This window comes from Pelobates fuscus, chromosome 1 (assembly GCF_036172605.1).
Source record: "Pelobates fuscus isolate aPelFus1 chromosome 1, aPelFus1.pri, whole genome shotgun sequence".
Lineage (NCBI taxonomy): Eukaryota > Metazoa > Chordata > Amphibia > Anura > Pelobatidae > Pelobates > Pelobates fuscus.
The window spans coordinates 47,692,010-47,719,212 of record NC_086317.1 but is presented as its reverse complement, the minus strand read 5'-3'; positions in this window follow the sequence as shown (position 1 = coordinate 47,719,212).

The window sequence follows — 27,203 nt, the reverse complement described above, 5'->3', positions numbered from 1 at the left end:
TTTCTATGCTGATAAATACTGCAGACAATGTGGTACTCAAGGTACATTAAATAACAAATGCAATGGAGAGATCTCACTTACATAGTGAAATCGTTCTATCACATTAATCCTAATGTACAGTTTGTTCTCAAAGTGTATTTAAAAAACAAACAAAAAAAAAAACATTGTTATGTTATTTCCATATTTGTAACATCTTAGTTGAGAAAAATGGAAAAAAGAAATAAAAAACATTTGTGATAGAGGTTTGTTTACTAAACTGATGACTGTGGTTTATCAGTACATTGACAATATGCTGTATGTTAATTTTTATGGAATATGTTTATAGAATATTCTAATGGTTATCCTAATTAGGAATGTTGCCCTCCACAATTCAAATATATGAACATCAACAAAATAATACACTTTTTATCAGCATCCTTTAATTAGCTGCAGACTATATTAGATGCAATTTCAAAACAGAAATTCCCTGCAGAGAACGGAAAGATGATGTCAGTACAATACATAAATCACAAATCCTGCATTTGTCAACATCCAAATGAGGAAAAAACTGGCAAGAAATATACACATTTACTGGAACACTTGTTTTTTTTCTTATATTTTTAGAATAAATCACACAATAGGCAACACGATGAACACTAAGCCGTGCTAAGTGAGGTTGCAGTTTCTTAAAGTGAACTAATTAAGATGTCTTTTTAAAAACATACACATTCATCCGATTTAATAACAACAATGGGATATGTATTTCCAGAACAGAGCAACTAATTCTCCAATCCATAACTTTATGTATATAAATTCATGTATGATTCTGGAGATTCTTTGTTAACTAACGCAGCAATTTTGGAGAATAGACTATAGAGCTGGAGATTTTGGCAACATTTCTTAATTACAAATTTATTTCTATTTTGGTTATTTTAGTCTAAAAAGTGCAATTCTGTATTTAATTTCCACAGTTGTCAGTTAAGTAAATAAAGCTCTATCACGGATAGTTTTATTTCACAATTTTGTGCAGTGGCAAATTGTAAACATTGTGGTATTAGCATTATCCTAAGATTGTTCTTAGATGGATAGATGACAGATGCAGTGGTTAGTACCTACCAAAAGAGGTGTGTTGTGGATCAGAATGTTGATCTTTGTTATATTCAGAGGAAACCTAAATTGTTGTTACAAGTGCACTTGGAGAAGCGAGAATTAGACACCAGACACGTGTTGGTATTCAAAATAAGCCTCTGACGTTTTATTCATCAGCTGGGTTTTATACATTAAAGGACCACTCTAGTGCCAGGAAAACATACTCGTTTTCCTGGCACTAGAGTACCCTGAGGGTGCCCCCACCCTCAGGGACCCCCTCCCGCCGGGCTCTGGAGAGAGGAAGGGGTTAAACTTACCTCTTTTTCCAGCGCCGGGCGGGGAGCTTTCCTCCTCCTCTCCATCTTGATCGCGACGTCATCGGCTGAATGCGCATGCGCGGCAGGAGCCGCGCTCGCATTCAGCCGGTCGCATAGGAAAGCATTTACAATGCTTTCCTATGGACGCTTGCGTGCTCTCACTGTGATTTTCACAGTGAGAAGCACGCAAGCGCCTCTAGCGGCTGTCAATGAGACAGCCACTAGAGGATTTGGAGGCTGGATTAACCCTCATTATAAACATAGCAGTTTCTCTGAAACTGCTATGTTTATAAAAAAAAGGGTTAATCCTAGAGGTACCTGGCACCCAGACCACTTCATTAAGCTGAAGTGGTCTGGGTGCCTAGAGTGGTCCTTTAAAAAGTAAGTGCTTACGTGCAAATACTCTTAGAACAGTAATAGTAAGGGAGTACAGATAAGACATAGGGATGAGCGCCATGTACACATAACAAATAAGTTTCAAGGTAAGAGAAAACAAAATGATTATAGTAGAGACATCTTAGGTGGGGGCTCTCTGCTCCCGGAACTTAGACATATATGGTCTTAAGTGTTGTTTAAGCATCAAGCATTTCCTGAGTCCAAGTTAGCCAATTTTTATATAGGATATCATTATATGACACCTATAAGCTTGAGCCTTGGAATCAAGATAAATTCTATCACAGGTGCAAGGAAGGAAATCCAGTGAACCTGTGTTAGGGCCATGGGCATTCAAGACTCCTTGATGCATGTGGGGAGTTAACCAACACCGCAAGTAGTTTACCCCCACATACATCCCCAAATACATTCAACACCACAAGCAGCATCCCCACACACACCACTGGCATACACGTATGCATACACAAAAGTACATAAAAAAAAGCATCAATGGACAATTGTGCAAGATGGCAGGAACAAGGGATATGCCCATTATACCTATTTTGTCTTAATATTCGAAATTCAGTTTGAATTTCCAGCAATTAGCACTTTAAAAAAAATGGTGAGAGGTATTGGATTATATCAATTTATAATGATAGGAGTCATGTTGTACCACCCAAAGTGTCTGGATCAATATATAATGATATGAGTCATGTTATAAAACCCACAATGTCTGGATCAATATATAATGATAGGAGTTATACTATACCATTGTCAGTGTTTGGATCACTATATTATGATAGGAGGTGCACAATTTTCTGTTCTCGTCTTGTGCGCAAAAGTAGCTGGAACAACCCAAACCAGAGTCTCTCTTGTCCTGGTCAAAGAAGGGTTCTAATGCTGATCAGTGTACGTTCATCATAGTCTTCTGCTCCGAATCCTATAATTGCCAGAAGGCAAAAGCCCGAAAGAGTTAAATGCAAATTACTTACTAGGAATAATGTCAATATCAAGTTAATTAAATGTTAATAATCTGTATTTTCAGACGGATTATACAGATAGAGCACTTACTGGTAGATAAGTTACGATAGAATAGGCATCAAAGGAAGACAAACATTTTCACACACAGATGTCTGATTAGAAAGATATTTATCTCCATAGATTTAAATAAATTGCCTACGGCGCTGCCTTGGTTCTAAGAGGTGATAGCAGAAGCATCTAAAGATGAGAGAATGATTGATTTATAAAGGCCTAGGCAACAGCGGAGTTGTATCAATGATCTTCATCTTAAGCTGAACAATACGTGCAATGTTTACCAAAGAGAGAGAAATAATTGCATGCAGAGTATATTGTTTAGATCGATATGACAGTTAGTGGATATTCTCTCACATAGGTTAGCATTTCATATTGTACTTGATTTTACGTTACACTTGATTGCTGTATTCTTCACAAATCACTTGCGTTTTCAACTCATCTGCCTAATTCTGCTAATAAAGCATTTTTAAACCTCGTGGCTTTCTTTAACCCCTTAAGGACCAAACTTCTGGAATAAAAGGGAATTATGACATGTCACACACGTCATGTGTCCTTAAGGGGTTAAAAAGCAAAATAATATGTAGTGGGTGTATTTGTAAAACATAGGCTTGCAATGGCGATTTTTTTTTTCCTCGTCTTATTTATCGCAGCTTAATATCTGAAATACTGATTTAATTGTTGCAAAATTCCCAGTTTAGTGAATAAACCACCATATTTCAACGGGTTTAATGTGATCTGCATTAATTTCATCCTATTTACAGAGGGAAGGAGGTTTTGCCAATGGGAGTTAATTGGTATATGCTCAGGTATCGATGGAAGGAAACTCACATATACTACTGATGTAAATTGCAAAATATGCTAAAAAGATGACACTTCTCTTTCTACATTTTTAACCTCTTCATGACAGATGACATGCAGGGACTGTCGTGATGTTTTAGCTGAGGTCAAACCTCTCGTCCTTAAGGGGCTAATAATATTTTCCAGGTTACAGGTATATGACACTCACTTATATCTGCCTGTCACATTATGAGTAAATCTGAAAATGTGAAATACCATAGGTCAGTTGCTATTACACAATGAGGGAGTCAGTCGTGTTGAAGTTCATGATTAACCTATTCCACTGCTACTGTTTGACATATCTTATCTTAGTTAAGCTGCTGTTTTTCTCAAGGCCAGTATTACCTATTTTGTTCAGCCTATCTGCTTCTTAAGATATAAGATTGGAGGAAAGGACATGGGTAGGGGTGGACTAACCTCTTGAGCACATTGATCATAGGCACCGTGTGATAGGAAGAGGCGGCAATAGGAAGTGACATCACACCCTGCTCTCTCCTCTTACAGACACCAAATTGAGCGAGCAGGAACCTGGCATAGGCAAGACGGAGCATGAAGAAAGATAGGTAGAAGTGAAGAAGGGAAGATTGTTACCTATTTTGTTGTACTTCAGCCTTTCTCCTTCTTAAGATATGATTGGAGGAAAGGACATGGGTAGGGTTGGACTAACCACTTGGGCACATTGATCATAGTCCGGAGGGCCCGAGACAGCCTTGACCCGAGGCGCACAGACATGCTCCAACTGAAAAGCAGAATTTAAAATAAAATCTCTTCCATCGTAATGTTGTGGGGACCCTGATGATGAAGAGGACCTCAACCACCTACCGCACTGCATGTCACCTCCCCCTGTGCTAAAAGAGACCTCCCAACATTACCTGCTCTCTACCAAGAAGGCCCGGATTGGCCATCGGGCATACCGGGCAAATGCCTGGTGGGCCGCGATGGCCGTGGGCCGAGGCCAGCAGGGGAGATCACAGGATCTCCCCTGCCAGCCCCTACAGGGCCAGCGCTACCCGAGCGCCGGCCCTGCTGTGTGCCTCCATGGGCCGGTGGGGAGATCAAAGATCTCCCCACCGGCCCAGAGGCAATTAGAAGCGGCCTCCAGCTGGGGAGTGAGGGAGGGAGAAGAGAGGACCCGGGGAGCTCTAGCCAGCAGCTCCGCCGGGTCCTCTCGCGGGATTCTGAGCGTTGCCGCGGTTATCACGGCAACGTTCAGATCTTACGAGAGTGAACTCTAGCCTGCAGGCTAGAGTGCACTCTCACCACTGGACCGCCAGGGAAGGATGGCAGCACGGCCCCCCTCATGGCAGAATGGCTCCTCCCCCCTCCCAGGCTAAAGGTAAGAAGGGAGGGGGGATATAACTTTTTTAAAATTATTAATAAAAATATATTTAAATAAATAAATTCACACTCACACACAGCACCCTCAGACACATACAGCACCCCAGACACACACAGCACCCTCAGACACACACAGTACCCAGACACACACAGCACCCTCAGACACACACAGGACCCAGACACACACAGGACCCAGACACACACGCAGCACCCCCAGACACACACAGCACCCAGACACACACAGCACCCCCAGACACACACAGCACCCTCAGACACACACAGTACCCAGACACACACAGCACCCTCAGACACACACAGCACCCCCAGACACACACAGCACCCAGATACACACGCAGCACCCCCAGACACACACAGCACCCAGACACACACAGCACCCTCAGACACACACAGCACCCCCAGACACATACAGCACCCTCAGACACATACAGCACCCTCAGACACACACAGCACCCTCAGACACACACAGCACCCAGATACACAAACAGCACACACACACACACACGCAGCACCCAGACACACACACAGCACCCAGACAAACACACAGCACCCAGACACACATAGCACCCTCAGACACACAAGGCACCCTCAGACACACACAGCACCCACACACAGCACACTCCCACACATATACACACACACACACACACATATATATATATAATAAATAAAATAACCCTCAGTGAGTTAACAGACAAAAAAAATTAGAAACGTAGAATGTGACGGCAGATAAAAACACCCTCACACACAGCACCTCTCTTTCACACAGACACACACTGCACCCCTCACACACACACACACTGCGCCCCTCACACATACAATACGTCCAAATATATATATACATATACACACACACTACAGCACCCCTCACACAGCACCACTACACACTTTACGCTCCAGATATACGCTAGATCCCTTACCCTATATGCACTCTTAATCCTCTACACACACACACACACACACACAATCTCCTATACACACTCTGAGTCCTTTACACACTAGATCTCTTACACACACACACTGCCCCTAGCCACACATATTACACCACAAACACAAATGAAATTGACCTATTTAGACAATACCACACCACACTCTACACACACGCAATCCCACAAGCAGGCTCCAAACACATGCACCAATACACTTTCCTGGCCCTTTTGTCCTCTGGTATCCCACTTGTGGAGACACCAGAGACAATTTAAAAGCAAACACAGCGCAAACATGTTATTAAATTTGCTTGCGCTGCGCAGAACAAATTCAGGGCCTTTTTCTAATGCCAGAACTCTTCAGCGCGGCTCTGCGCATTGAACCAACATGCTCACTTTGAGAGGGGGCATGCTTGTCATTAGTGATGACAAAACACACCCTCTCTAGCCCCGCCTCCTACTTAGGGGGCCGCTCTGATTGAAAAATGCCCGGGCCTAATTTTTTTCCCAGTACGGCCCTGCTACCAAGTCTTCTCTTTGTTGTCTTACGTGGCACCATGTGCTAGGAAGAGGTGGCAATAGGAAGTGACATCACACCCTGCTCTCTCCTCTTACAGACACCAAACTGAGGGAGCAGGAACCTGGCATAGGCAAGATGAAGAAAGGTAGGTAGAAGAGAAGAAGGGAAGATTGGGAGAGAATGAAAGTTGGTGTAAGCAATAGAAAAAAGAGAAGAGAGGAAAGGAGTGTCATGGGAAGAGGAGAACAATGTAAAGAAAAGAGCATAGAATAGATGTAGGGAAGCAATCAGAGGGAGAAAATCATGGTAAGAGGATTATAGAGAGCATGATAAGTATATGGAGACAGCAATGAAAAACAGAAATAGAGATGCTGTAAAGACAGAGGTTGAGGAGTGGAAAGATAGAGAGACATATGGGGTGGGAAAAAGTAAGTTCCCCAAATTGGCTGTGGGTGGTTACAGGGGGGCTCTAGGGAGTCTAAGGAAAATAAAAGTGACAGGTCTGCTTTAATATCTTCTACCTCGGCACATCACATCATTACCGTTCAATTGAGACTAATTCTTGAGGACATCACTGTTTTATGTACTCTGATTCTTTATCTGTACTATATTTGTTTTAATTTAAGTTTATTTTTAATTGCTGTTTTTTTTTTTTCTCCTTACTATTGTTAGTCTGTATTGGCATTGTAACACTGTTTGGAATTACTATTAATAAAAATAATTTACAAAAAAAGAAACCCTAGCCATAACCCTAATTCCATGGTACATTTATTTTTTTTCTTAGGCCAGAATGAGGCAAACATGTTCTAGACTAAAGATGATTGGTGGAAGTTACACTTCCAAGGACCTGCTATTTACAGTTGTCTTCAGTAACTAAGCTCATCTTCCAATAGTGACCTGCAGGAAGAGCTAGGGGGATAGAAGTCAGCTATTTCTAGCTTCTCAACAACTCTATCTGTTTCTCTGTCCATCCATATACATTATATGGCTAAATGCATGACAATATTTTGTATTATATCTGTGGGAAAAAACATTATACTATTTTTTATCAAACCTTAGACTAGGAACTGTTTATTACAGTAGGTAGCATTTTCCTGGTATCCACCACACTCAGATCCTTCCATCAAATTGCCAGAGTGTGATACATCACTCCAGAGCACACACTTGGCATTGCACATGTTGATGTAAGGCTTGTACATAACTGCTCAGCCATGGAAACCCATTTCATGAAGCTCCAAGGGCATAGTTCTCGTGCTGATGTTTCCAGAATCAGTTTGGAATTTTGTGGTGAGTGAATCAACAGATGATAGGTAATTTTTACGCACTATACACTTCAGCACTTGACACTCCTGCTCTATTTGTGATCCACTATTTTGTGGATGGGTTTTTGTTGTCTGGAGATGCTTCCACATCCCGATTATAACAGTTACAGTAAATCAGGGAATTTCATAAACTGAGTATGGTATTACCAAGCTTAAAGTCACTGAACTCTTCATTATGATTTATAGTTCTGCCAATCTTTTTCTATTTATTGCAGGGATTTATGTACCTGTTAGCAATGGATGCTACGGAAACACCTGAACTTGATAATTAGTAAGGGTGTCCACTTACTTTTGGCCATATAGTGTATTTCTATGTAGAGAGATAGATGGACACAAGATAAATTCTGTTTAGTAATACAATCATTTCACACGTTTTAAAAATCCTATGAATACAATCAGATAATATAGAAGCAAATACAAAAATTAGTTATATTATGACTGTGCACTGGAGGAAATACTTTATGAGAGAAATTGTAATTCACTGCCAAAAAAATCTGTTTGATGAATCACCTGGTTGATTTGCCAATTTTATACAGAAAATATGTAACTGGCAGAAGGAGGTTGATGGTTCTAAAGAAATTACAGTAATTTGCTGACTCAGGAAAATGTCTGAACATTTATAAAAAATAAGTGCGGCCAGAGTCCCTTAACTGTAAACCTTAGTTAGCCCCGTTCACCGAGTATATTGGGCTAGACAATAAAATTGATCAGATTCTTTAATCACAATAGATTGTCTGATGAAAGTAATATTTTAATTTAGTTTTACCTGCAAGAGTAATCTACGATTTTAAATTAACCTTTAAAAAATGTTTTGCTTTCTTAAATGGACACCAAAGTCACCAAAACCACTTTAGTGCGTGTGTCTATAGCCTATCCCGGCAGGCTTTTCAATGCAAACGCTGCCTTTTTAGAGATGCTGACTTTTCATTGAAGCCTAGTAACACCTCTAGTACCAGTCACTCAAACGGCTACTAGAGGAGCTTCCCATCTCAGTGTTGCACAGCGCACAGCACTGGCACTCAGCGTCTCTTCATAATTTTCTCCATAGTGATTAAATGATTCAATGCATATTTATGTGTAGAGGTTGCTGATTGACGCAGTGCAGCATTTTGCCGTGCATGTGCAATAGCTTTCCAATGCTTTCCTATGAAAGCATGGGATTGGCTGAGATCATCAGGATTGATGATTTCAGTCATGGAGGTGGGACCAGACACGGCAAGTCTGGCACGGCGTGGGAGAAAAGGTAAAAAACCAACAATTTTTTAAAGCGATGCAAGGGTGGCCAAAAACCTAAATAGTTATTGTAATACTGTGGTTTCTGGAATACATGTATAGTAATCCTTTAATATCACTGATAATAAATGTTGGAAAATTTATTATTTTCATGTGGTGTGTTAGTGCATGCAATTAGTCAATACTGAATTAATTATTACTATGTTGTTTGAAGGGGAAAAATAAGTTAATATGGTTAAAAAAGAGCATTTTTGTATATGATAAGTGAGTAGTTTGCATATCTCGCATTTAGCAGTAGTGTGGATGATGTTACTGAAAATGTTTTCCTAGTTAACTCTCTGTTGTAATATTGTTTTCTCCACTTATTGACCCAATACCTAGCCTATACCTTACAGGCAGAGGGAAATCTGATTCCTTTTCTGCTGCTGTCTTTGAACGCCTCTGGAAAATTTGTATTCTTTTGACATCTTCTGATTTTTATTTTTTTTTATTCTGTATTTTATTAGTGCAGGGTATAACAGTATGCTTGTGTTGCCACAACAGCAGGGAGCAAGCATTTGAATACTCAATTATTAACAGTGGCATTGAATATATATATATGCACTTTTTAGGTTATATGTGAGGAACCATGATAACGCTTCGAGGAGCAATAACATCTTCTGATTTTAAGGTTCAATTTATATGTTTTCTCTTAAATCATACTTTCGAATCTTCTTTTTTTATTCACTAGACCCTCTCTTTCAAATCTTTCTGTTTTAGTCCTTGAAGGTACCTACACATCTTCATTTTGTATGGTAATTATTTTATATTTTAGTGTCACCTGTATTCTGATAATACTTTTGTCTACCTCTTCTCCCTTGACCAGTGTCACTGTGAAGCCTGCTCTCCTGGGAAGATTCTTGTAAATTGCTTAATCACATTGATTGCTTGCTTTGCAGAACACATGTAGGTAGTACAGGTGCTGCCTTTCAATGTTAATCACTCTGAGGAAGCAGAATAAATTAGTCAGGACCACATTATTTAAGTAGAGAGCTCTCTAGCTCATCTAGGACCTTCCATGGTTCCAGAGTCCTTTGTTCTATGTTGTACCTGTTCTTTGAGTCTCTTGTAATTTTGACCTTGCTTGCCTTGACTACACTCCTGCTTTTCTGTCCTCGTGTACTTGACCCAGCCTGCTTACTTTCTTGTTTGCTTCTTGTCTTCTGGCTTGCATGACTACACGGCCCATGTACTAGTCCCTAGATTGTTTAATACGCCTCTTCCTTTTCCTCTGACTTAACCTTTGTCAGTTCACTGCCTCTCACCTCGCTGAGGATCCTCGATCCAACCCTGACAACCTGTCACCAACTTTACTATCTTACATCAATTACTATGTATCTGATATCTCGTCCTGGACTACATCCTGCTATTTAAAATAAAATTGCACATTATAAATATTGTGATGCAATAAACTAGAAAATAATTCCTTGTTGAAGCCAGAATAGTTGTCAGATCTCTCAATGGATCAAGGATCTGTTACCCCACAAAAGTACTAAGTCTGGACAAAAGTGGTAGGTGGTGTCCCTCAGGGTTCTGTTCTGGGACCGCTTCTATTTAACATGTTTATAAATTATCTTACAAATGGCATTGAAAGCCATGTTTCAGTGTTTGCAGATGACACAAAACTCTGTAAAGTAATACCATGTGAGCAAGATATTACTTTACTGCAGAGGGATTTAGATAGATTGGGGGACTGGGCACAAAAATGGCAGATTAAATTTAATGTAAAGAAATGCAAAGTTATGCACTTAGGAGTCAAGAATGCACATGCAACTGACACCCTAAATGGCAGTGAATTAGGGGTAACCGCACACGAGAAGGATTTGGGAACTTGATGGACGCAAGTCTCGTTTCAGCTATGTAACTTTGTAACTATGTAATATTATATTCCTGAATATTATGGTTTTGCAAAAGTTCACCAGGTTGCTTTTTAAAAATCTGTACAGACTCTGATAAAACCATCTCGTCAAGAAGAGAATTCTACATCTTTTTTTGTTATTTTAATGAACCCTTTCTTTTGCATCAGACTAAATCGCTTTTCTTCAAGTCTAAATGGGTGACCCTGTGTCCTATGTATGGTTCTATTAATGAATAGATTTCCAGACAATGGTTTGTATTGGCTCTGAATATGTTTGTAATATGTTTAAAATGTCCCCTCTGTGGTTCTGTTTTTCTATACTAAACAGATTTAAATTCAATTTTTGTTAGCCTTTCTTCATAACTAAACTCTTCCATTCCCCTTATAAATGTTTTGGACCACCTCACTTTTCTAGTGTTGTAGTGACCTTCTTAAGGACAGGTGCGTAAAATTGCACAGCATATTCAAGTTGTGGTCTTAACATTAATTTATAAAGAGGCAACATTATATTTCGATCCTGAGAATAAATAACAATACCTTACTGGCCTTAGCAACTGTTTATTGACAGTGAACATTGTTTCTTGGATAATTGTCTATAACAATTAATTAATTTCCAAATTCTTCTCATGTGTTGTATTCCCTAAACCATTCTAAACATTGTTCTTCCACTATGGTAAACTGCATTCCAAAGCTAGGTGCTGATTTTATTAAAGACACGGAGGCTCCTATTATGCTTCTCTTTCTTTAATTTTCCCTCAGCAGCGAAGAGAGAAATGAGTGAAAAGAGAAAAACATATCATTAACATATATACATATTCAACATATTCCACAGTGCTACATTGGGGAACCTCCCCCTTTCAGTATATAAGGTGTAGCACTCTCTTCCTCTTCCTCTTTCTTCGCTGCTCCCTCAGACCAGCTAAGTACATTTTATTGACTATATCATTATACTGTCATCTATACCTACACTGCCTGCAGTTTACCTGCAGGGCTTGGTTTTAAGTTTAATTTATTCCTTATATACTGCTTATTCTTTCCTTTGGGGTGGGCTCTTGCCCCTCTTCACCCTGGGCTGGGTTTTGACCCGACCCGTTTTCACCCGGGTCCCTGGGCTCCTCTGTGCCCCTGACAATCTCCCCACCCCACCCTTGTCGTTTTCGGCAACCTTTATATCCCGCCAACCTTACTCCCCGGCGGTTTTTCTCACCTTCTCGGTTCCGCCGCGGGCGCGTTCTGCGCATGCGCGGACACTCGCGGCGGCCATTTTCTTGGTTTCCCGTCGCCGATAGTGCCGGCGGCCATTTTAAGCCTCATTACTCGGCGTGTTTTTGCTCTGAGGAGGCTGCTTGACCCCGCTCCTGCTCTTACCGGGTATTTTTTCTCTCCTGCTCTGTCCTTTGTGCGTGGGTTAAGCAATCCAGCATCTCTGTCCTTTAGCCTTACATTACCTACTAGTTTGTTATCATGCAGTCTGCCTGTGGTGATTTGAATCCCCACCCTGTCCCACTTAAGGGTACCACAGCATCTGATTCCCAGGCCGACTCTAACCTTATAGGTTCTGAGGAATTCCAATCCCTCTTGGACACCACTATGTCCACCTCCATTAACAAGGCCATTTCCTCGGCCATGGGAGCTATGTCATCTAGTATCTCCCTATCCATCTCTCAGGCCCTTAGGCAGGCCCTTCCCACCCAGTCTGGCACAGGGCCCTCTCCCAACTCCCCTGAAGGGACTAGCCCAGGGCGCAAGGCGCCTGCCAAACGCAAACACACCGCTGACCCTCCCCACACCCAGGTAAAGCCTGGTTTGAATGACACGCCTCAGGCTGTCGATGATGGCGCGCAACAACCGCGCAGTAGAGCTACTGGCCGGGCTACGGCGGCCAGGGAATGGAAACGGGCACGTGCCCATGATTTATTGTCCGATTCGGACGAGGATGGGGACGAGGAGTCAGACAACCAATTCTCAGATCCCTACGGGGACGAGGTTTCAGGGGACGATGACCTGCCAGGGTCACAATTCCCTTCCAGGCAAACCAAGGCCAAAACCCCTTCAGGGGCCCATGATGCAGAGCTGACCTCTGACGAAAAGGATGCCCTGGCTTTTGACCCAGACAACCTCAGGCACCCTCGCTCCGCGGAATGGGAGCCTGCGACCCATATAGCCCGATACCTGGCCCTTAGGGTACGGAAATCCCTCTCACAGGAGGGTCGGAACAAGCTGAGGGCGGAATGCCCACGCCCGATCATACCCGATGCGGTAGCCAAGACCCGTGAGGTAGACCCCCAGATTGTGCAGTTTCTGGGCAAGTCGGGTTGGAAACCCAAAAAAGGCCTGGACTACTCCATGCGGAACTGCCAGGATAAGTTCCTTGACACCCTGGGCCCGGTCACCAAATTGTATGAGCTGCTGGAGACGGCTCAGTCGACTGGGGCTCCAGTAGACTTTGAGGTGGCGTTCGGCTGGCTCCAGCGCCTAATTTGCATGATAGGCAACGCCAATACGGCCATGTCAACAGAGCGCAGGAAAGCCATCCTGCTCAAGATTGAGCCCAAGCTCGCAAGCATGGCCTCTAATGAGCCCGGTGCCTCCGCAAACGGCCTTCTATTTGGAGAATCCTTTGTAAAGGACCTAGGGTCTTACGTAAAGACATTCACGGCCTTGGACAAGGCCCAATCCTCCATTAAGAGGGTATTTAGCCCAAAGGTTTTTGGCGGGGCCGGTAGAGGTAGGAGCCGTCTACCCGGCCGCAACCCCCGGGGTTTCTCAAGACCGGGCAGAGGCTCCTTCAACCAACAGAGACCGACCCAGGAACGGTCCTTCACCCCATTCTTCCCCTCGCGAGGACGGGCTTGGCATACCCGCGGCAGTCGAGGAGCACCCACGGGAAAACGCCCTTATGGTGAGTACCATGTTTCCCCTTTCTTCCCATATACAGGTAGGGGGCAGACTGACCCGGTTCACCCGGGCATGGTCACTTATCACGTCAGACAGTTGGGTGTTACAGACAATAAAGGGCTACCAACTAGAACTAACCGCTCCCCCCATTCAGTCCTCTCCCCCAAGGGCGATTCACATGCCATCTGCACACTTAGATCTCATCTCTACGGAGATCAGGGAATTACAGGCCAAGAAGGCCATAGAAGAGGTCCCTCTAGACACACCGGGTTTCGTAAGCAACCTTTTTCTAGTGCCCAAAAAGGGAGGCGGGGTACGCCCGGTTATCAACCTACGGCCCCTGAATGCCTTCATACAATACAGGCACTTCAAGATGGAGGGCATTCACTGCCTCAGAGACCTACTCCTACCCGGAGACTGGATGGTCAAATTAGATTTGCAAGATGCTTACCTAACGATCCCAGTAGCCTCAATTCACAGGAACCTACTCCAGTTCTGCTGGGAAGGCAAGAAGTGGCGTTTCACATGCCTACCTTTCGGCCTGTCCTCCGCCCCGTGGTGTTTCACGAAAGTCCTAAAACCAGTGGTGGCCTTCCTCCGATTACACGGAGTCCGCCTTATCATTTACCTGGACGACATCCTAATACTCTCCGGGACTCGATCCCTCTTACTAGAACACTTAGGGTGGGCCCTACACCTCATACAGAACCTAGGCTTCCTTGTAAATTGGAAGAAGTCGGTTCTGATCCCCTCTCAACAATTGGAATTCCTCGGATTCCGTATCGACTCCGTACTACAGGTTCTCTGCCTCCCAGCAGAGAAGATGTCCAACATCAAGAGGGAAATAAAGAAACTTATGCAACGGCCGGACATATCCCTACGCCAACTGGCACGGGTCATCGGCCTGTTGGCAGCCTCTATCCAGGCGATTTTCCCAGGCCCGCTACACTACAGAGCCTTACAACGGCTGAAAGCGGCCTGCCTGAGAAGTGGCCACTCGTACGAATCTCACATTTCCCTGGACACAGAGTCGAGGGAGGAACTGAACTGGTGGCTAACCCACATGGAGGCTTGGAACGGCCGAGCGATCTTCGGGTCCACTCCAGACCTGGTGATCGAATCGGACGCCAGCTTACATGGTTGGGGCGCGCGCTGCGGCAATATATCCACAGGAGGCAGGTGGTCCACGGAGGAGTCCTTCTTACACATAAACTCTCTGGAACTGCTGGCGGCCTCGTTCGCCATTCGCAGTCTGTCTCCCAGAGGCATCTCATGCTCGATCCTCCTCAAGCTGGACAATGTCTCAGCCGTAAGATACATAAACCATCTAGGGGGAACCAGGTCTCGCATCCTAGCGGTTTTGGCCAGAGACTTCTGGAACTACTGCTTACAAAACAGCGTGTCCGTTACCGCGGAACACATCCCGGGCCTAGACAACTACACCGCGGACTGGAACTCCCGCTACCTGAGGGACTCGGGAGATTGGAAACTGCTACCGAAATTATTCCGCAGAATCTCGTCCCTGTGGGGACCTTTGAGCATGGATCTGTTCGCATCCAGACTCAACACACAACTACCGAAGTTCTGCAGCTGGAGACCAGACCCGGAGGCCGTAGCGACAGACGCTTTCCTCCAAGATTGGTCCGAGGGCAGGGCTTACGCCTTCCCACCGTTCAACCTGATAGCTCGTTGTCTGGCGCACCTCCGGCGCTTCAAGAGCTCATTGGTACTGATAACCCCGTGCTGGAGATCTCAACCTTGGTTCCCACATCTGCTGGAGATGGCGATAGACCACCCACGGCTACTGCCGGACCATCCATCGCTATTGACCAACCCAGATGGGGAAAACCACCCCCTGGTGGAACAGGGCCTTCTCCGCCTCATGGCGTGGCTCCTTTCCGGGGACCCTGGGAGATCACGGAGGTTTCGAACACGACTGTGCGGCTCCTGGCAAACGCATGGGCACCTGGTACACGACAAGCCTATGCTGCAGCATGGAGACAGTGGGCCAATTGGTGCTTGGGACGATCATTGGATCCGATATCAGCCCCTGTGAAATCGGTACTAGATTTCCTTACGCACCTGTTCGAATCAGGCAAAGCCTTCCGCACGGTCAATGTTTTCCGCTCGGCCATCTCAGCCGGGCACGACCAGGTGGACGGCCTCCCACTGGGGCAGAATCCTCTAGTTTGTCGTTTGCTTAAGGGAGTCCGTTTCTCACGTCCCCCCACGTCCAGATACGGGTCCTTCTGGGACGTCAACTGTGTGTTCAGACTCATAGATGGCTGGCCCACTAACGTGGATCTTTCACTTAAACAATTGTCGGCAAAACTACTGATGCTGCTCTGCCTTCTATCCTGCAAACGGGTATCAGATGTGAGAGCCTTGGACTGGCGAGCACGTTCATTCACCCCGGAGGGGGTGTCGTTCGATATTTCACGAAGAACGAAGTCGGCCACCAAACAGGTCTGCTATCCACGGATACCGTGTTTACCTAACTTATGCCCAATAGCGTGCCTAAAAGAATACGAGTCTCGCACCTCTACACTGCGCCCGTCCAATGACGGGCCTCTGTTCATCTCCCTGAAGAAACCCCATCTGCCGGTATCCACGCCGACGCTGGCACGATGGATTAAATGGATATTAGCTACGGCCGGAATAGACGTCTCTGTTTTCTCATCACACTCTGTTAGAGGCGCCATGGCCTCTAAAGCATCGGCGGCCGGATGCCGCTTGGAAGACATTCTGAAGGCTGCAGATTGGTCTACGGAATCCACATTCAGGAACTTTTACTTTAGACCGATACAACATTTTTCAGATAAAGTCATTGCTCAGCTTTAAACAAGCATAATAGGAGCCTCCGTGTCTTTAATAAAATTCCTAGATTTTACTAGTAGCATGACGTAAAGTCATGATTTTATTAATGACACGGAGGCGAGTATTATTCCCTCCCTCCCTCCCTGGGTTGGAGGTGGTGATATGTTTTCTGTTACACCCTGTTTTTCTGGACTGACTCACGACTTACTTCTTTAGGACGGGTCTTCCTGGCCCATATTCTATTTAATTATGCTGTATAGATTTGACGTTCTCTGTCGTTTTGGCTTAGTTTACATTAGCTTTAATTGATCTTGATCATCACACATTTTATGTTATGTCTAGTTAATATGACATTTATTCCTTTTCAGAAGTCAAGATTGCTATATATAATGGAAAATATTACACCCAGTTGCAAGTTGAGATTTTACCATATTTCTCCCCTCTCTCTTTTTTAGCATGATTCCAAATACTTATGGAACTAACAGGAGCTTCGCAGTTGACTCCGCATTTCCAGGAAGATATGTTCAGCTTCCCGAGTTTACAGTTCAAATTCAAGTTCTGGTTCGGTTTACGGGTCTTCGGATCGCGACGAAAGAGGAAGAGGAAGAGAGTGCTACACCTTATATACTGAAAGGGGGAGGTTCCCCAATGTAGCACTGTGGAATATGTTGAATATGTATATATGTTAATGATATGTTTTTCTCTTTTCACTCATTTCTCTCTTCGCTGCTGAGGGAAAATAAAAGAAAGAGAAGCATAATACTCGCCTCCGTGTCATTAATAAAATCATGACTTTACGTCATGCTACTAGTAAAATCTAGGAATTTCTTATAAATATCCATTTACTGTGTAACATTATTTATCTTCCATAGCTGAAATACAGATATCAGAAGATCAAAAAATACAAAAGGTTACCTGTACTGCTAGGTTACCTAGCAATTGTATAGATTTTACCCAGTCGTTCATTAACAAATCTGCCTCATAGAGACAGACTATCAGTATAGACTCTATGTCTATGTCTGTCTGCTAGTGAACACATCTCTAGGCTTGCCTTCAATTAGGAAGGCTGAGCCTGGTTTTGGGAAGCATTATTATGCTTCCCAAACAGGGGCAACACCGGAGAGGAGGATGCCATGCAAGAAGGTGCTCTGATGACGGTGTCAGAGCTGTTGAGACTTTGAGTTAACATATGCATTACAGGTTCACTTTAAAAAGGTTAAAAAATGTATGTGACAATGGTGATAAAATGTACCTACAGAGGCACTGGAATACATATCTGGTGGACATGTCCACTCATAGCCCCCTTCTGGCAACTGGTTAACAGTAAGTTTAGGGAAATCATGGATTTGGACCTCCCCCTCCTACCACTGACAATGCTCCTTAATCACACAATGCTCCCCACAGTAGCATATAAAAAGAACCTTACAATACACCTACTCACGGCAGCCAAATCCTTAATCCCGACACACTGGAAGCAAACGGTTTCATCTACCTTCCAGCAATGGATGGACAGGGTAGAAGACATTACAATATGGAAATTATGACGGCCTCCCTGCGGGGTCGCTCAGACAAATGTGCCCGGACCTGGTTCCCATGGGTTGAGTTTGTTTCGAGGGGGGCGAGGGGAGGCAGATGCTCGGGGGCGGGAGGGGGACCTGAGGCCACGTAGCCCTTCTAACCATAATCTACCCATACAGTCTTCTCTCCCATCACTCACTTCCTGACCCCTTCCCCTCCCTCCTCTTCATTATACACTAAACCTAAGATACGGGTGCACTGAACACCCCGCATTAGGGGAAACGACAAGACAATCTACTGACTAAGACACCCAATACAGCCCCAAGTGCCATGTCAAAACTACAATAATACTATAAAAGACGCCTAGCCCTCTCATTAAAACCTTTACTCTAATTATGCGAGGTATAACGCAGTACCGATTGCCTTAAAAGTAATCGCCCTACGGCTACCACCCACAAGGTGTCTGGATTTAGAGAAAAAAAGGCCAGCCCCACTTTAGCTGATCTCCCCCATGCCGGCATCCAAGACCTACACCGACGCCCTGGACTAATATGTCCCGGGACATGACCATCACGGCCACTGCTAACGCTTACAATTGCTTACACTTGGAGATACTATTACTATGTGCTACATAGGAAACCTAATGTTACATAGATCAGTTATTCAGAGGTACCTTCAACTTTCTTAAACCTCCGCTTCAGCCAGAGAAGCAACGTAATAGTAGAAACCTGAACCTAGTACGCTTATCCATGTACATCACTTGCTGATGCTGTATTGCTGCTATGTCTTGTATTGCAAAATGTTCATGTTACTTCTGCAAAAAAAACTTTCAAATAAAGAATGTAAAAAAAAAAAAAAGGTACCTACAGTATATGTAAGAACCTGCATAATGGTCACTTTGGCAATAAAGCTATTCTGAAACGCATTTTGCATTATGCACAGTCAGTCAATTGAAGTACCATATTTGAATTAGTAGATTTTTTTTGTGTGTACTGCAATGCCTATAAGCTAGTTGGGGGAATTCTAAATTAAAATGTTAAAAGCTTTATTACTCTTTTTTATTCCTATTTATCCTCCTTTTATTTTTAGAGGGATATATTGTGATAGTTTAAAACCTGTTTAGAAAGTCTATAATTTTTGCACAAAATCGTAATGCCATTTCTCCTTAACTGAGCCACTTTATTCTTTCTCCTTATCTGGTCATATAAAATGCAATTGTTATTTCTTTCCAATTAAATATCTCCAAGGGAGACAGAAACATTTCAGTGCTCCCTATGTCATCACATTCTAAAAGAAACAAAAAAGATAAAAACAAAGAACAAAACACAACTAAAACCCAGAAGTGCAGTTAATAAAATACAATTGACAGATCTAAACATTCTATTTTAAACAACTTCACATAAACCAAAATATGAATATCTACAACAACAAAAGATAAACAAGAAAATGAACATTTGATTGATGTGTGCAGTATGGGGCATAGTTTAAACAAACAGTAGGAGAGTAAAATGGGTAGACTTACAGCGGGAAATGAGGAAATACAAATAGATAAAACTTGCAAATTTATGCAGTGCCACAGTGTACAAAGGAGCTCATGGAGCATATGGGTGACCGTGAGACACTTGACGCATTTCATGCCACTATTGCACTTAATCATCTTATCATAGTTCACATAACACTCTCTACAACGCCAGCATCTGGGGGTTTCAGTTATATTTTGGAACATCCCTTGATATGCTGTGTGTTGTTAATTTAGCCTGCCGTATGAAGATTTACTGGCTATGCTTTTTTGAAGCAAATAAACCAGGCGATAGGAGTAGTGACACTTTATTTCAGTTAAAATTTGATTGAATATAAACATATATTTAATTGTTTCGTTGCTAAGTTTGAAAAACATTCTCTGGAACCATTTGTAAATTGTCTGATTATTAATCTAAGATTTTGTTAGTCTAAGAAAAAACAATTTATATTTACATTACAAGTAATTTTCAGATTAAATAAAAAGATATATATATATATATATATATATATACAAATATATATATATACAAATATATATATATATATATATATATATATATATATATATATATATCAAATTTAAGTTCTTAAACATTGTTGTGCGCTGCTGTAATCCCCCAAGTTAAATATATTTTTGGTGAATGGGAATTTTAGCATGACCTGCAGTAGGACTCATGGAAAGAAAAGCAAGCTATTAGTTACATCTTCGTTATACAAGGCCAAATCTGTATGGAAGAAAGAGGTTTTGAAAATGTCTATACTGTCTAAGGGTAGTACATAATGAGGAGAAAGCTGATTTTCCAGACTAAAGCAGCTTTATTGTGTTACAAACGTGTTTAAACATTTGAAAGGACGTCATGAACCCTCATGTATAAATATGCTTTTTAGCCATGTTACCTTTTTCATAAGACACTTTCCTGATTGGTTAGAAAGGTTTAGGAGCGCACAACAAAAGTTGCTGAATATGAGAAAGGTAAAGATGCAAGATGGGTTTAGCAACCCCCCATAGCCAAAGATAGCCTATAGGAATATAAAGAGAGAGTCCCACTGCACATCATATGTATTATAAAAATATATATATTTATTTAATCAGGATAGTTAAAACAACAGTAATACAAAACATAAATGTTTAACCCCTTAAGGACACATGACGGAAATATTCCGTCATGATTCCCTTTTATTCCAGCTGTTGTGTTGTTAAGGGGTTAAATACCAATATATGTCTCTATCTCAGAAGCAGGGTAATTAAACACCACTGTGTGAAAAGAAAATAATCAATACATCTGCATACATTACCCCAAAGTAGTGACAGGAGTCACTGAACTCGACACCTGACGTTTCACTCGACGTTTCAATACCTCTAAAAGCATGGACACCTAATTCTGAGAAATTATCTTCTGTTTGTAAAGAAACAGTGACAGAGGAATCCTGACTGGATAAGAAACTGGTTCAATACTAATCTCTCCATTTGCTTTAATTTTTACATTAACAGACTCTTTACTCATATTAAAACAATATATATTTCTTTTTTCTAGAGTTCAGTAGCTATTGCATTATCCTTTAAACCTAAAGCTATCGGACAGCATAGGATAGGATGTGTTTTATGGTAACGATGCTCAGAGGGTATATTTATACAGAAATATATCTCAGTTGGGTGTCTTTGATATTACTTCTAGTATTAATAAAAAAAAATAAAGGTGACTATGCCCACAAAATATCTAAACCATCTTCCCTCCAACATCAAGGAAAACAAACAAAAAACAGTAATTTTACTTACCATAAATTCTATTTTCCTTAGTATAATGGCAGTGCTGGAACATGTGGGCAGTCACCTACTTAAGTGGACAAGAAGCTCTGCAAATTCAATTAATTAAATTAATTCCCTCATCCCTGCCTATAAAAGGTCATACCTACATATTATACCCAGTTATCTAAATAACCATACGGAGACCAATCAACTGCAACATTTATTTATTATCCAATGGGAGGGAAACATGCAGTACTGCCACTATACTAAGGAAAATAGAATTTACGGTAACTAAAATTACTGTTTTTCTTGTCGTAAGAGGCAGTACTACAACATGTGAGAGATAGCAAGATCCCTTAACAAAATGGGTGGGAAATCAATAGGCTACCGCTTGGAGCACCTTTTGCCCAAAAGCAGTTTCAGAGGAAGAGAATATATCCAGCCTGTAATGCTCGATAAAAGTAGAAAGGGAAGACTGAGTAGCAGCATTACATATATCCTCCGAAGATGCTGAAGACCGTTGAGCCCATGAGCTTGCCATAGCTCTGGTAGAGTGAGCCTTGACCGGGAACGGAAGGGAGGGATTACTGACCTTATAAGCTAGTTTGATAGCTGCAATAAGCCATCTAGCAATAGTTGGCCTAGAAGCCTCTTTACCCTTAAAAATACCTTGCAAATTGATAAACAGGTGATTTGATTTTCTATGAGGAGCTGATTGGTGGAAGATACGTTTCTAACACCCTCTTAACATCCAGGCAATGCCATTTCTTCTCAGTGTAAGAAGGTTGAACTTGGCAGAAGGAAGGCAGAATGATAGGTTGATTAATGTTTTGTATCGAGAGAACTTTAGGTAGAAAAGAGGGTTTTCAGATAAAAAAAAACGAACACTTTATCCTGGTGAAAAACTGTAAATTCAGGGGAAGATGATAGTGCTTGTAATTCGTCAACTCTCCTAGCTGAGGTAACCACCACCAAAAATGCTGTTTTGAGGATAAAATCTTTAATGGTACATCTAATGGTTCAAAAGGAGGACTGCTCATTGCCTTGAGAACAATCGAAAAATCCCATGTGGAAAAAGAAGAGAGCTGTGGAGGACGTTTCAGAAGAACAACTTAAAAAATATGCAAATGAGCCTGTTGAATGTGAAATCTTGAATCAGTTAATGGCCGAGGGCTGATACCTGAACTACGAGAGTAGACACACTAATACCTGCAGAGAAAGCATCTTGCAAAAAAGAAAGGATGCATGGAATCGATGGATTAAAAGAGAGTCATCCCTTTTGTGAACACTATTGCAGGAATTTATGCCAGATCCTAAGGTAAATCTTGTTTGGGAATCTGCAAGTTGAGGACAGGAGAACATCACTAATTCTGTCAGACACGCCTTGTTCTTTAAGAATCATTCTTGCAGCAACCATGCCATCAATCGGAACATCCTTATGATCTCCACTGGAAGATCTTTGTTTTCTAGAACATGGAACAGGAGTCTTTACTTCGGAGAATAGAAATTTCCTACCTAATTCTTTTTCGTTTCTCTACTGGTAGGGAAATGGAAAGGAGACTTGAATCTACCCACAGACCTAGAAACTGTATGTTTGTAGAAGGACACATTTTGGATTTGTTGGAATTTATTATCCATCCATGGATTTTTAAGAAATAAATGGTCACTTGCAGGTGCCTGCATAGTTGTTCTTCAGAATCTGCCTTGAGGAGCCAGTCGTCTAAGTAAGGGACGATCATTATGCCTCTCAGTCTTAGCGCCGCTGTTAATGAAAGAAGTTAACAGTTTCGTGAAAACATGTGGGGCTGATAAAAGGCCAAAAGGTAGTGCCTTGTACTGGAAATGTAGAAGCTTCCTCTTTCCAGATTTTACTGCAATCCTGAGATATCTCCTTAAATTCACTGCCACCGGCACATGGAGATAAGCATCTCTTAAATCTATTTTTGCCATGTAATCTCCTTGTTGCAGCATGTGGATTACAGATAAAATGTTCTCCATACGAAACCATTGGTAAGGTATACAGGCATTGACTCTCTTCAGGTCCAGAATAGGAATGCTTTGTCTGGCTTTTGGACTAGGAAAAGGTGAGAGTACACTCCCTGGAACTCTTGTTGTTTTGGCACCCTTTCTATAACTGCCTTTTAAACAGGGTCAGAGCTGCTGATAGAAGAGCTTTGGATTTTTCTCTTGACTGGTAAGTTGATACTAGAAATTTCAGGCCAGGATGCTTTGAGAATTTTATTCTGTAACCCTCTGCTACAGTATTCAATATCCACTGATTTGAAGTGGTTCCTTCCTATTGTAGAACAAAGAATCTGAGCCGACCCCCTACTCTTCTGTCATCAATATCTCCTTTTCTTATCTTGTGTGCTGAAGTTTTTTTTTTTTTACCTCTCTGAAAGGTTTACGAAATTTCCTTTATTTGTCTTGGCCACGAAAAGGCCTCTGACCTCGGTTCTGAAATCTTCTGTAGCTGCTTCTCCAGACATCCTAAGATCTTGTGGGGGAGCTTTTTTTGGTGTCTGCCATCAGTTTTATGATCTCCTCCAGTGGAGAACCAAATAACTTGTTCTTTTCAAAAGGCAGTTCACACAAAACAGCTTCAGAAGCTGTGTCTGCCGTCCATGTTCTCAGCCATAATGCCCTTCGGGCTACAGATGATAAACCCATGATGCGGGCTGACAGCTTTAACATCTCCTCAGTCATATCCAGCAAGAAATCGTTAGATAACCATATAAGGTTGAATAGATGAGACAGGTCTTTATTTGTATTATCCATAACCAAATCTTCTAGGGATAGGAGCCAGAAATTTTGTGTTTTCACCACTACTGCCCCTGCAATATCCGCTTTGCACTGGTAGCCTGCAGCCTGGTATGCCCTTCTATGTGAATTCTCGGCACGTTTGTTCATAGGCTCTTTTAGACCTGAAACTTCTATTGGAATAGTTTTTTTCTTGGACAACTGCGCCACCTGTATATCTTCCATAGGGAGATCTTCCCATCTATCTTCGGATTGTAACCTGGAGATCTGTTTAAAATGCTTGGATATAAATGCCTGTCTTTCCGGGTTTTTCCATTCCCTCTGGAGCAACTCCAGAGTTCTGGGATGTGTGGGGACGCCTTTCACCTTACTTCTTGAGGGTTCTACTTCCTCAATTACAGCAGACACGTCCTTAATACATATTTTCAATTCCTCTGCCGCAAAGCCTTTGTCCATACTGGAGTCTATGCTAGAGAGTTCAGATAAAGAAGAGCTGGAACGTTTTCCCTAAGAGAGGTCTGATTGTGATGAAGACTTCAGCCTTTTTCGTTTATCGTGTGGCTCTTGATGTTTAACAGCCCCGCTACCTTTCTTCACAGTGTCCTTAAAGGATTTGAATGTCTGTGATAAGTTGTCCTGGAACCAACTTAAAAACGAGTGCATTTCTTGTTCTTTTGATTATTCCTGGAGTTCAGCAGAACACTGGTTGCACGTCTTCTTCTTACATCCATCTGGAAGAGGGACTGCACATTCACTACAGCACAAATGTTTGGCTTTGCATGTAACCTTTTTGTGTGCTGGAGCTGTCATTTTCTCCTTATCTGTTTTATCTGGAGATAAAGGGTTGGACATATTCTGGAAAGAATATAAAACATTATTAAAGTACCCAAACCTGTAATGATTCATATAAGGATTTTTAAAGTAGAGACTTAGTGAATCTCACCTCAAAAACCTTACTACCGTGTGGGAGGGCTAGTGACATGGTGTATCACTGTTTACAACCACTCTTGGTGAAAGCAAGGCCATGCACTGAATAAATAGGCTACAAAAATGTAAAATTTTGCACCAAAATTGAAGTTCTGATCCGCGCATGCGCAGTAGCGCGGTCGGGACTTCAGTGAAACGCAAGGCCACCCAGGCATGCGTTCCACTGATGTGCGCAGGGGCACGGCCTGCATCGAGATTGGAGGTACGCCTTGCACCTCCTACTAGCATATGGCGGCATAAATACCTTCCTTCCACTTACATTCTTTAACGCGATGTGGAAGGGGGCCACTCAGCTCATCCTTTCCGGGGAGCTTTGGGTCTTGTTCCCCCAGACGTCATCCCATGAGCCTCACCAGACTTCTCTGAGCAACTTGTCCATCACAATACGGGACAAGAAGAACTGGAGATAATAAGGACATATGGCCTTTTATAGGCACGGAGGAGGGAATTAATTTAATTAATTTCATTTGCAGAGCTTCTTGTCCACTTAAGGAGGTGACTACACACATTTTACAGTACTGCCACTTATGACAGGAAAATATGGAATATCCCTTAGAAACCTTTAACCACCATACTAAAATAATATAAATATATATAAAAAATGTAAAATGTAAAGGTCAACTGTTTCCATTGTCCAAAATAGAGATATTCATGATAGGAACACTCAGACAGTCTTTGAGTTTGTCATTTGTATTCAGTTTCCTTCCAGTATACTCCATTCACAATACATGGTACAGAAGAGGGGCAGAGAAAACATGTACAAAAAGCACATAGAGTAAAATCTTTGATAAATCTTTATTTCTTACATTTAAAAACAAAATTGCAAGTATAGCATAAACAAGTCACTAGTATCTCTTCCTTGCCATGCTGCTCCCTGTTACAATCAACACCAAATTGTCAAGTCCAGTTTGTATCTGAGATGCTTACAATCTCATAGGTGGGAGATGGAGTGAGCGGTGGGGAAGGGGGGTGGAGGGGGGTTGCCATCTTTGAAAGCAGTATACAAAGTGAATCCTATACTGTGTTTCATTCTTATGGGAGTTTTATCACTGGTCATTGATAATGGAAGTGTCATAATTATGGACGGACGGAGATTGTAATAGTCACAAGAAATAGCCCCAGATTCTGTATTTCCAGCTATTTTAGTAACAGCTATGTTTTACAGTATTATGCATTACTCATTTTATATGCTTGCTGTTTTTTTTAGTTCGCAGTTTTGAAGGCAATTTGAAAGTGTAAGTAAAATGTGGAAACAGGTTGACAATTCATGCTTGCGTGGCTGATATTGCAAGTCTTTATGTGAACATTTATTTGTATGTCAAAGGGACCAAAAAGGAGACCAAACGGAAAATATTGTTCTGTATATTTACACAACAAAGCAAAATGACTTCCTTTTTGTATCGTATCTTTAAAATAGCAAATTGCTTTTCAAAGTAATGTTTCTTAACATCTTCTGCTGTAGCAAGAGATTACGTATAATCAGTAAGTAGCCAGTCCAAAAAAAAGCATGCCAAAGCTGATGAGAAAATAAGCCATAATCCGCGTAATCCTTTTTTGCTGACTGGCACCAAAAGGAAATGTTCTCTGACAAATGGTACAAACAATTTATTTTATGGAGCTGTGCTGGCAGCTTATTTAACTGATACACATAAGGGAAAAGTAAAAAATAGATCTAGTTTTAAACCATACCTGAGTGTTGCTGTCACGACACCCGAGTGGAACAAAAATAATTACATTGCATTAAAGAACTGTTTTAAAAAAAAATATCTGTATGTTATTAGCGGCCAGCATCTTTCCTGCTACCTGTCTAACAGTGAACAAAATTTTATTATTTGCTACAAACAGTCTGAAGATTATGGTGTCTTCTTGTATTGAATGGGGCAACTAAGGAACTACAATGTGCAACTTCTTCAACTTTTTCATCTCTTTATTTTTTTTTTATATTCTTTATTTTTGTGGGTACAGCACAAAAAAACAAGATCACGTGTTACACTCTCAATGTCATAACATAAACCATATCGCTCTGTGACAATTGTGACACATGGGTGGGGACTACCCGGTTTTACATTTTT